Source organism: Cherax quadricarinatus, chromosome 15 (genome assembly GCF_038502225.1).
Source record: "Cherax quadricarinatus isolate ZL_2023a chromosome 15, ASM3850222v1, whole genome shotgun sequence".
NCBI classification, from domain to species: domain Eukaryota; kingdom Metazoa; phylum Arthropoda; class Malacostraca; order Decapoda; family Parastacidae; genus Cherax; species Cherax quadricarinatus.
The window spans coordinates 25,114,505-25,126,645 of NC_091306.1; the positions used below are offsets into that span (position 1 = coordinate 25,114,505).

General features: G+C 38.3%; 1 protein-coding gene across 1 annotated transcript in view; it reads right to left on the reverse strand.

Annotated features, from left to right (window-relative positions):
- Positions 1 to 11,531, reverse strand: part of Rab3 (RAS oncogene family member Rab3) — a 385,193-nt gene extending 373,662 nt beyond the window's left edge. The window contains exon 1 of the mRNA XM_070085230.1: positions 11,449 to 11,531. The gene's annotated coding sequence lies outside the window, so the exon portion shown is untranslated. The remainder of the gene's footprint in view (positions 1 to 11,448) is intronic.
- Between the last annotated feature and the right edge of the window lie 610 nt (positions 11,532 to 12,141).

Consider the following 12,141-nt stretch of genomic DNA (forward strand, 5'->3'; position numbering starts at 1 on the left):
TCTTTACAGCTTGGAATGACAGATTGGGTCACCTGCCAACCAACGAGAAGAATTGATGGAGACAGATTAAAGTCCTGAGACGTCCCATGTTGTATCTACTTACCTGTGTACATGTATGCCATTGCAGGACGTAACCCCTCATCATTGCAGCGGTAAAGAACCTGCTTTCCTGTCATCTGGACTGATTATTCACGGCTATACTCTGTGAAGAACGAGCCGGTGGGTTGTCACCAACACCTGCGACCCCCCCACCCCCACATCATCAGCAACGGCTACGATTTCTACAAGACAGTTTCAACCTCCACCAGACACCCCATTATCAATATATATATATATATATATTAGCGTTGAGTTCAAATGTCATTTTTTCATTTCATTTTTCATTTTTCTTTCAAATAGGATAAACCTTTCATGTTTCACTGTTTTATGTTTGCTTTAATAAATAATAAAGTGTTTATCTTTGTGAATTATTTCTTTTTCTATTCATTAATTTTCCTGAGGAGGAGCCAGCCTTGGTAATACTGTCTGAAGTTGTTACAGGGCTGAGTAAGCCTTCACAGACGTTGTATTACTGTTGTATACAACAGACGAAGACTTTTGCTTAACAAAAGTGATTACGTGGGAGTACATGTACGTGGGAAGGACAGATAACAGGGGACTTGGAAGTTCACACCTAGGCTATCTGCTGAGAAAAACTGTCTATGCCTGCTACAACTACCTCTACTAAATTAGCAGTTATTATCTCCACTACTCGTATTACTCCAGTCACTCATACATCTGTGTATTAGTGGCATTGCTTTTGTTACTACCAATTCTGCTATGACTATCACAACAGTCTACCAACTCTAACTCTTTCCTTCGTTGCCTTGTTCTCAATCTTTCGTTCTGAAGCAATTACTGAACAAACAGAAATCTGTTCACTACAAAATGCCCCATCTGTTGTATGTTCACGTGGGTTTAGTGAGTAGTTCAGTGAGGTAGCGAGTGTACTAGGCAACGTATCACTCCAGTCCACTCTCAACATACTCCACTGCCTCCAGCCTTCTCCTTGTTGCAACATTCATCACCCAAGCTTCACACCCATGTAAGAGCGTTGGTACAACTATACTTTCACACATTCCCCTCTTTGCTTCCATGGACAAAGTTCTTTGTTTCCACAGACTCTCAGTGTGCCACTCACCTTCTCACCCTTGTCAATTCTATGATTCACCTCATCTTTCATAGACCCATCTGCTGACACGTTCACTACTAAATATCTGAATACTTTCACCTCCTCCATACTCCCTCCCTCCAACCTGATATGAAATTTTTCGTTACCTAATTGTTTTGTTATCCTAATCACCTTACTCTTTCCTATATTCACTTTCAATTTTCTTTTACATACCCTACCAAACTCATCCACCAACCTCTGCAACTTCTCTTCAGAATCTCCCAAAAGCAGTGTCACCAGCAAAGAGCAACTGAGACAATATATCAATATATACATCACAGAGGTAGACCCAAGAAAAGTTCCACTGTAAAAGAGAATTTGCGCACAGGTTAGGAAAAAAATCGAAGAAGGTAACACAGTGGGAGCATTCAGAATAATTACAAGTGACGACACTGTACTGTAGCCCCCAAAGATGAGACCACAGCCCAAGCACTAAGACACAAGCATCCAACCAGGGACACCATAGCCATCAACAACAACCCTGAGGAAGACCCCATCACTGAACAATTAATTTTGCCAGAATCAGAAGTCTATAAGGCGACTCCCCTCAGGGAAGGTTCCTTGATGTTGGTGAGGGGCTCTTGATTTAGGGAATTGGATCTGTGCTCCAGTTCCCCGAATTAAGCCTGAATGCCTTCCACATCCCCCCCCCGGGCGCTGCATAATCCTACAGGTTTAGCGCTTCCCCCTTGATTATAATAATATTATAAGGCGACTGTGTCATTTTCAGCAGGATCAGCAGGAGATTACACTGGAATTCGACCACAACACCTCAAAGAGATGGTAAATCCAGTACTCGGTGCATCTGCATCAATTCTTCTCACCGAGTTAACAACTTTCGTCAACAACTGCCTGGCTGGGCGAATCCCAGAAGAAATTAAACCTTTCTTTTTTGGAGCCTCACCATGTGCTTTGAAGAAAAAGGATGGGGGAATCAGACCATTGCTGTTGGTAACACTCTTCGCCGTCTCGTTGCCAAAGAAGCAGTAAGAAACATTCGCCTAGAAGCTGCCAGTTTACTCCAGCCACACCAACTGGGCTTTGGGGTCTCTCAAGGCAGTGAAGCCGCAGCTCATGCGGCAAGGGCCTACATCAGGGACCTACCAGAAGACAAGACCGTAGTCAAACTTTATTTTAAAAATGCCTTCAATATGGTGAAGAGAGATGTAGTCTTGCCAGCTGTTCGGGATAGGTTTCCCAGTCTTTTTCCCTTCATTTCAGCCGGCTACAGCAAACCCTCAATTCTTTTGTTTGGAGAATATGAAATTCTCTCATCAGAGGGTGTTCAGTAGGATGACCCACTCGCTCCACTTCTCTTCTGCTTGGCAGTAAGAGAACTAACGTCCAGCCTATGCAGCGAGCTCAACGTCTGGTACCTGGATGATGGCACTCAGGCAGGTACTGAAGAGTCCCTGTTAGAGGACCTACAACTGGTGAAAACACAGGGAGAAGACTTGGGGCTCATCCTCAATCCCTCCAAGTGTGAAATCATCACAGCAAACCAGGGAATAATCAATGCCATGCGAAGAATCCTCCCAGAAGTCTCTACTACCACTCCGTCCAACAGTACCCTCTTGGGAGCACCGCTGGGTCACCAGGCCATCGACACTCTTCTCAAGGACAAATTGAATGACCTGATGAGAATGAAGGAGAGAATAAGCGATCTTGATGCCCATGGTGCTCTGTATCTCCTCACAAGGTGTCTTACTATGCCAAGACTCACTTCCTGAGGTGTGCACCCTCTTTTGACAACCCAACACTCGACGAATATGACGCACACCTGAGATCAACCTTTAAGAAGGCACTGAACCTGTCACTAGAGGATCAGCAATGGGATCAGGCAACCCTCCCAGTGCGACTGGGAGGTATAGGGGTGCTTAAAGCAACGCATGTTGCTTTACCTTCTTTTCTGTCTTCGTGTTTGGCTTCCAGTGCATTAGTCAAGAAGATCGTCCCCTAATGCTTGAGACGTGGTAGGAGCTCAAGACCCCAAGTTTACTGAAGCAGTGATTCGGTGGGACACCCTTGCAGACTCCTCCATTAAACCAGCTCCTCCCAAAGAACATAAACAGTCCTATTGGGACAAACCGATCATGGAAAAAATCGCCAACACAATGCTCACCAACGCTTCAGGAAAGGACAAAGCTCGTCTCCTGGCAGTGAAGGCACCACACTCAGGAGATTTCCTTTTAGCTGTTCGCAATTCCTCCCTAGGCACTCGACTCGACCCACAGGCCATTCGGATTGGTGTTGCTCTTCTCCTAGCCGCCCCCATCCTCACCGGACATAGGTGTATTTGCGGCAGGGCGACGGCTGATCAATTCTGACTTCATGGTCTCGTGTGTCACACAGCAGAAGGGAAGTATGCTAGACATGAGGAGGTCAATGACATCACAAAGAGAAGCCTCGCCACAGCCCGCTGCCCAGCTCAACGGGAACCCCAAGTGCAGAGGTCTGACGGAAGTCAAAAGCGTCCTGATGGAGCCACTGTGCTACCCTGGGATGATGGAAAGCAGATTGCCTGGGACTACACCTGTGCTGCCACATTGGCAGACACCTAATTGCCATACTCCGAAGCTGAACGGGGTGGAACTGACAGCCACAGGGAGACCCAGAAGATCCGCAAATATGAAAACCTTCCCCCTTGTTATAACTTCATCCCAATTGGGTCGGAGACCCTTGGAGCATGGGGCAAGTGTGCTCTAAAGTTCCTCAAAGAGCTGGGTGAAAAGCTCTTCATAGAAACCAAGGACCACAGGGCGACCATCTTCCTCTTTCAGAGACTCAGTGTTGCGATCCAGAGAGGAAATGCCTGCAGCATTTTGGGTACGCGGCCCACCGCCGGGGAGTTGAACGAAGTATTCAAGATGTAGCTCTGAGTTATCTATGTTGTTTTACTTTCTATTGTATTTTTGTGAATGTTTGGGCAATGTACTTTGTCTTTAAATAAAGTATCTATAAAATATAGGGGGTGGTAGGAGAAAACAATTTTCAAGCGGCTTCAGGGAGAACCTTGAGTTTTTCCTGAAGCAAGTTTATTCTTTTCTCTGAGGATGAGAAAATTTTAGAAAGGACTTAATTTGACATGAGTTCTTGCTAATTGACCAGTTCTGCATATATATGCAATAAGATCACAGTAAACAGGTGATTTCAAAATATGCAAAACAACCACTCTGAAAGAATAGAGAAATTCCAAGCGCTTTCATGACTACTCACATTATCAAGGAACTATGAAAGTGAAGCATCCAAGGAAGCTATATAAGGGGTCCGGCCAGCACCTCACTATCAGATCCCACAACAGTTAAACACGTGACGCGCGGCGAGCCAACTTGGATAGGTCCTTTGCAAAACTCACCCCCAAACTATTCTACCCAAGGAAATTTAAAAATTATTTGTCCAGTGTATTATTAAATTCTTCCCAAATTCTATTAATTATAAATGGATCTAATTTATATAAACCAAAGGAAATATTCATATTATTGTCAAAACTGCTTTTTATGAAACAAGATTCAATTATATTCCTGTCGACCATGGACTTGCTAGATACTATTTTCTCAACTTTTTGAAAATCAATTGGATGGTTAAAATCTCTTACATGAATAAATAGAGCATTGGAATCTTGTCCAGTTCTAATGCTATATTTATGTTGTTTTAATCTTAGTTCGAGATTTTTACCAGTTTGACCGTAATAAACTTTATCGCAAATTTTACAAGGAATCTTATAGACACATCCATCAGCATTTTGGGGGGAATTCTCTATCAAAAGTTTTTTTACTGTATCAAGATTTTTTAATACAACTTTAATATTAATAAAAGTCTTAAGAAGAGAAGGCATATCAACCAAGTTTTCATGGTAATGGAGAACCAACATATTTTTAGTTGAATAAGGCTGGTTGCCCCTTTTTGGATTATAAAAAGTGTTTCTAGCAACTTTAAAAGATTTATCAATTACATTTCTTGGGTATTTTAAATCATTACCTATTTCATAAATTTTGGATATTTCCTCATCTATGAACTCAGGACTACAAATTCCTGTTCCTGTTGATGATTTATTAAGTTTCTTATCTGAAGAACTCGTTAACTATGATTTACCATTGCCAGTTCCTACTATCATTAAACTTATTAAACTTTGCATTGTTGATGCAAAATTTGTATTTAATGATAAGTTTTACACTCAGAAGTTTGGTATGGCAATGGGAAATCCTCTTTCACCTGTTCTTAGTAACCTATACATGGAATTTTTTGAAACAAGGTTGCTTAACACAATCCTCCCTAATAAAGCTAAATGGTTCAGATATGTTGATGATATTTTGTGTCTTATGCCCAAAAATGTAGATATACACCATTTTCTTGGAAAATTAAATAGCTTAGCCCATTCTATAAACTTTACTGTTGAGTTTGAAGAAAATAACTCATTGCCTTTTCTAGATGTTTTAATTATTAAGGGTAATAATGAATTCAAATTTAAAATTTACAGAAAACCTACAAATAACTGTTCCTATGTCCACTATTATTCCTCGCATCAAGATAGAGTCAAACTGTCTGTTTTCTCATCAATGTTTTTGAGAGCTTTACGAATTTGTAGTCCTGAGTTCATAGATGAGGAAATATCCAAAATTTATGAAATAGGTAATGATTTAAAATACCCAAGAAATGTAATTGATAAATCTTTTAAAGTTGCTAGAAACACTTTTTATAATCCAAAAAGGGGCAACCAGCCTTATTCAACTAAAAATATGTTGGTTCTCCCTTACCATGAAAACTTGGTTGATATGCCTTTTCTTCTTAAGACTTTTAATATTAAAGTTGTATTCAAAAATCTTGATACAGTAAAAAAACTTTTGATAAAGAATTCCCCCCAAAATGCTGATGGATGTGTCTATAAGATTCCTTGTAAAATTTGCGATAAAGTTTATTAAGGTCGAACTGGTAAAAATCTCGAACTAAGATTAAAACAACATAAATATAGCATTAGAACTGGACAAGATTCCAATGCTCTATTTATTCATGTAAGAGATTTTAACCATCCAATTGATTTTCAAAAAGTTGAGAAAGTAGTATCTAGCAAGTCCATGGTCGACAGGAATATAATTGAATCTTGTTTCATAAAAAGCAGTTTTGACAATAATATGAATATTTCCTTTGGTTTATATAAATTAGATCCATTTATAATTAATAGAATTTGGGAAGAATTTAATAATACACTGGACAAATAATTTTTTAATTTTCTTGGGTAGAATAGTTTGTGGGTGAGTTTTGCAAAGGACCTATCCAAGTTGGCTCGCCGCGCGTCACGTGTTTAACCGTTGTGGGATCTGATAGTGAGGTGCTGGCCGGACCCCTTATATAGCTTCCTTGGATGCTTCACTTTCATAGTTCCTTGATAATGTGAGTAGTCACGAAAGCGCTTGGAATTTCTCTATTCTTTCAGAGTGGATATATATATATATATATATATATATATATATATATATATATATATATATATATATATATATATATATATATATATATGTCGTGCCGAATATGTAAAACTGGTCAATTAGCAAGAACTCATGTCAAATTAAGTCCTTTTTAAAATTTTCTCTTATGCGTTTAAAGATATATTTTTTTCATTAATGCTAATGTAAAAATTTTTAATTTTGCTCCAAAAGAATCTTAGAAAACTTACCTAACCTTATTATAACAAGAACAATTTATTTTAGCCTAACCCAACTAAATATATTTTAGATTTGTTTCCAATAATTTAATACTAAACGAACACAGTGAAATATATTTTTTTTCGTTAGGTTCAGAATGATTTTGGCGAAATTATTGCATACACAAATTTTCGCTTGTCCTATATGGCAAGATGAACGTTGCTATTTAAGCCAAGATGGCAAGTTCTGCCTATTCGGCACGACATATATGTATATATATATATATATATATATATATATATATATATATATATATATATATATATATATATATATATATATATATATACGTATATATATATATATATATATATATATATATATATATATACATATATATATATATATATATATATACATACAGTAGAAGGAGAGAGTAAAATAACAGAATCCTTATTCACAAACTTCCTGCCGTTAACAATGTTTATGTTGACAGTGGAATAACATTAATATCCTAAATATCGAAACAAATTTTTGTCAACATCAGTGGGTCCTGGCGGCGGAACTGAGCCAGACATTACATTGAGTTACAGTCTTCCTTATGTGTAATGACAGTATTTCAGCGAGGTTGAAACACTGTGGTTATTTCAGTGGGTGAGGAAAACAGTAAAGCAGAAGAACTTCTGAGCCTATATTTGTGAAGGCAGTAATGGTATTGTTGTCTGAATTTGTGAGTGTGGAAATTCCAGAATGTAAAAAACAATTCTCCAGCTGGATAAGGTGTAGAGCAGACAAGTATGAAGCTGAGGTCACTACGTTGATGAGTGACACATGTGATGACTGTTGTACATGTGTCTTATTCATCAACTTGTCGGTACTGTATTACCATTACTTGTTTTGGTCCCTTCCATGTATGTGTCTCCTTAGACCTGGTCCTTCTCATACGTGTCTCCTCTCATTTTGGTCCCTCCCATGTGTCCCCTCGTTCTGGTTCCTCTCATCTGTGCCCCTCTTCCGGTTCCTCCCCATCCGTGTGTACCCGTTTTTATGTGATATACAAATAAACATAAGGAGCAGTGATGGACGGAGACTTTGGAAACTTTACTGTTGTTGTGCGCCAGTCCTAGTGTTAACATCTCTGACGGTTGTATACCATTCAGATATTCCTTTATTCACTCATTTATCCTTCTCGCCACTCCGGCCTATGGACACTGTAGTTGTGGAAAATACCGTATATATTTTCCAGAAATACAGTAGTTATATGTAAATAGATGGCCATACTGTATTTAATAATATTTATGTCATAGAAAACGGAAAGCCTGCGTCTGCGCAGAAGACTCGCCATTTTGGTTTTGAATTGAATAGAACATTAGTGTAATGGGAAGAATTTTTCGTGCTCTAGAGGTTAAAATTGCGCTGACATCTCTCAAATAGGAGGCGAAATTGGTGGATGTGCAGTCCTGCATAACTTGAGATATCAGGCGACTGGAAAAGATAGCTCCAGGAACCTCAGATAAGTCTGTTATGTTATAACTCTGGCCAGTTGTTATTTTCATGTATAGACAGTGAGGTTTTCTGAGTATGATACAACTTAATCTCCAGTTAAATTGGTGAGTGATTTTAAGATATTCTCCTTCTGTTATGTAAATGTGTGTATATATAATCTTTTTTTAATTTTAATATACAGTCCACAAATTTATATATTTACCAGCATTCCTGGTGATGTATATTTCATTTAATTAATAGGTCCAGAGCAATTTGTGGATATGACAGTGGTAGGTATCGAAGGGGGACATTTTTTGCGACCTAGGTGTCCCAAATTCCTACTTGTCTAACTGATAAATAATAATTATCTGTTCATTTACTGTTATGTACATAATGATACATTCAGCTAAATGCAATTTTCAACAGTAGTAATAGCCTTGTATATTGTACTTTCTCGATTGTTTCAGGAATATGCTATTTATCGACCGTCTTGCCTGCTTTCCATATATCTGTCGTAAATCTCTTAAGTGTAATTAGGTGAGTACAACTAGTCGAGTACAACTAGGCAAGTACAACTAGGTAAGTATACATATTAGTGGAGTGAGAGTGTCGGGTGGGACAGGATGTACACACAGAGTGCTCACCGGACGTCACCTTTACTAACTAAGCCACCTGTCAGAAGGCGTGAAACCCGCTAACACTGGCGATAACAACACTGTTATCGCTGATAGCAGAAAAAGAGTATGACTAAGAGTAAGGAAGGGTGAGTTGGGTTTGAGGTATAGAGTGAAAAGTGTGTAGGGTAGTTCAACGTGTGTGAAAGAGTGGAGGTGTAGAGGAGCAGTGGCTGTTACAGTTGCTCTTACTGATAACACTTTTTTTTGAGGGGGGGGGGGAGTGAGATTAAGAAGAGAAGCTGTAGAGGTTGGAAGAGAAGTTTTAGATGACGTGTAAAAGAATGAAAATGAAAGTGAGCACAGAAAAGTGTAAAGGTGGTGATAATAAGAAAAAATATAGAGAATGAAATATTTGATTTTATATTAGACTGGATGAGTATAGAAGAAGTGAATGGTGGGAATAAGAAGAAATTTAGAGAATGAAATATTTGATTTTAACATAGACTGGATGAGTATAACGGAAGTGAATGTTATTACATCTAGGGGGAACTGAAGTGTCAGCAGTTGCATGAGACAAATCAGATACATAAGTGAAACAAAATAGCAGAAGTGTTGAGTATTCTGTGAAAAAAAAAGTGTCTCAGTGACGCAAAAAGGAATATGTATCCGAGTAACGTGATGCCAGCGGTTTTGTATAGGTGTGAGGGAGACATGATCTTTCAAGATGCAACCAGGAGTCTGGATACAATGGAGATATTGTATTTGAGAGTACTATGTGGTGTGAATATCATGCAGAGATAATTCAGGAAGCAGCGGAGGGATCATTAAGATGGTTTGGTCACTTAGAAAGGATTGGGCAAATCAGGTTGACACAGTGGGTGTAGAAAATCTGGAGTAGATGACAGTATATGTATGTGAAGTCCCAGAAATTCATGGAAGAAGGATGTAATGAAGAGCTAGATATCTGAGCACCCACCTAGACAAGTAGTTTTAAGAAATTTAAAATACTATGGAAATTAAACCTAAAAATACCATTAAAGAGTTTTTTTTGTTTTGTTTTTTCGTTTACATTATATTTAAAATTATCTACAACCCGGCAAGACAACAGTATTTTATTTTTATTTTTAAAAACTCCAATTTGGTAAAATTAGCAATAAAACTGACAACTTTGTGCCATAAATTAATACAAAAATACTTCCTATTAAGACAACAGCATTTAAAGATTGAAGTCGATCAGAAAAGTCATTCTCTAGTAATTATATGGGAAACAATTTGCAACAGGTGTGAGGAAACATGCCCAACCTCTCCACCCGCCCTTAGCTCGAACCCGAGCCATTCCGTTGTGAGCACTAAGCGCTACCACTGAGAAACGAACCACCTAATAATCATTATTCTCGTTTATTGCGTCATCGTCATTCTTAGTTTCATCAGCAATGTGCTTCATCGTTTACACACATTTTCTACCTTAATGTATAAACACCTGGGTGTTGGTGTTAGATGCTTGTGACTGTTAACAGCAGCAGCGAGCCAGGGTATATATGCAGTAGCAATAGAAATAGCTTAGAACACTTGCGCACATGTGTCAGACAGCCACACTTGTGCAGGTGGCTAGGTCATAGACCCTTAGTCAAGTGTCTAATAGAATTAGTCAAACATACATACATATTGACAAGAAAATATACACCAAGAGGTGCATAGCTCTCAGTGTATGTTTTCTAGGAGATTGATACCTACTGTGGGCTTAAAGTATTCTTGACTAGTGACGAACAGGTTACACGTAGTGGTAGTGACCCTCGTGTAGTCGATAGACTTTGAAACTCATTAACCAACCATTCAACATACTGACAGATCGTAGCCACATCAACACAAGATAGATAAAGCTAATTCTTGACATCCACCTTAGACCTGATCTTTAAGACCACAACTGCTGCAAGACTTAAGACCCGCTAGATACACTACCTGAAGGTCTTGTTGGAGATATTTAAATATTTAAGGAGAAAATGAGAATGATGTGGAACACCTACGCTCCATAAAGATATGATAATCTACCCTCTCTCCGTCCTTCATTCATCATAGTGCTCTTTTTTTTAAAAATTAATAAGAAGAAACAAATGTGTTGATATCCAAGTGATAATGCAAATGTCGTGTACAAATAATACAAGCGTTAAGGTAGAATCTAAATTTCAAACAATGCCTAGCTGTAACTAGAATGGAGCTAAAGATACGTCATTATACCATCATCATTAACAGTGAATTAATAAGAGTTTATATCACCTAGGAAGGTTGTTTATACAACACCTAAAATCATCAAAGATTCTCTGCTTCAGAGAGTCAGGTCGAGGAAAATGATCTACCATAGTCTCTCATTTTCACGTTAAAACACAAATCTTAGCACAACAAATTTCGATAAAACGAATAAAAAAATGGTATTCACACTATATTTAAGAAGCCCGGGAAACAACACTTTCTATCGACTTTTCATCCACAAGCAGCCTACCTGTTGGATGCAGAGGTAGGCTCTAATATTATCACCAGAAATAGAAGGGTCCCTCCCACACTCGCTACAGTTCACACACTGGCTGGCTCACTCCTCTCTTTCTCTCTCTCTTTCTCTCTCTGCTAGCTAGCCCTAGTTGACTAATCGTCATTCATTCTCTCTATTTTAAACTATATGAAGCCAACCAAGTATGAAATATATAAAAACATGGACACAAAGTCAGTCGCTTATCTCGGAAACAGGAAAGTATTTCTTACAAAATTCCTGTATCAAAGAGCAGGAATGCTGGTACAGGTACATAACAGTACCTCCAGAAGAATCAAAATACAAGAGCATGTATGCCTACAGCTGTATGTTTCAATGTATATATGCTGAAAGTTTACTTTAATTACTGTTTTGAGGATTAAATTTTTCTTGATTAATGATGAGCAGTGACAGGCAGCCATTAATTAATGACTATGAAATATATAGGCTTTAAATTCAATTAACTAAACAATCATTATATTCACGATGCTGTAGGTAAACGATAAAAAAAAGTGAGGACAATTAAAAAAAAAAAATTACGTAATATTATTTTTTTACATAAATTTTAATGTAAGAAAACGGCCACCTAAGTTGTGGTAAGAGCTTGACAGGAAGTAAGCTGTGGCAGCAGTCAGAGCTCTGATAAGGTGGGAGTGCAAGCCTGGGAGA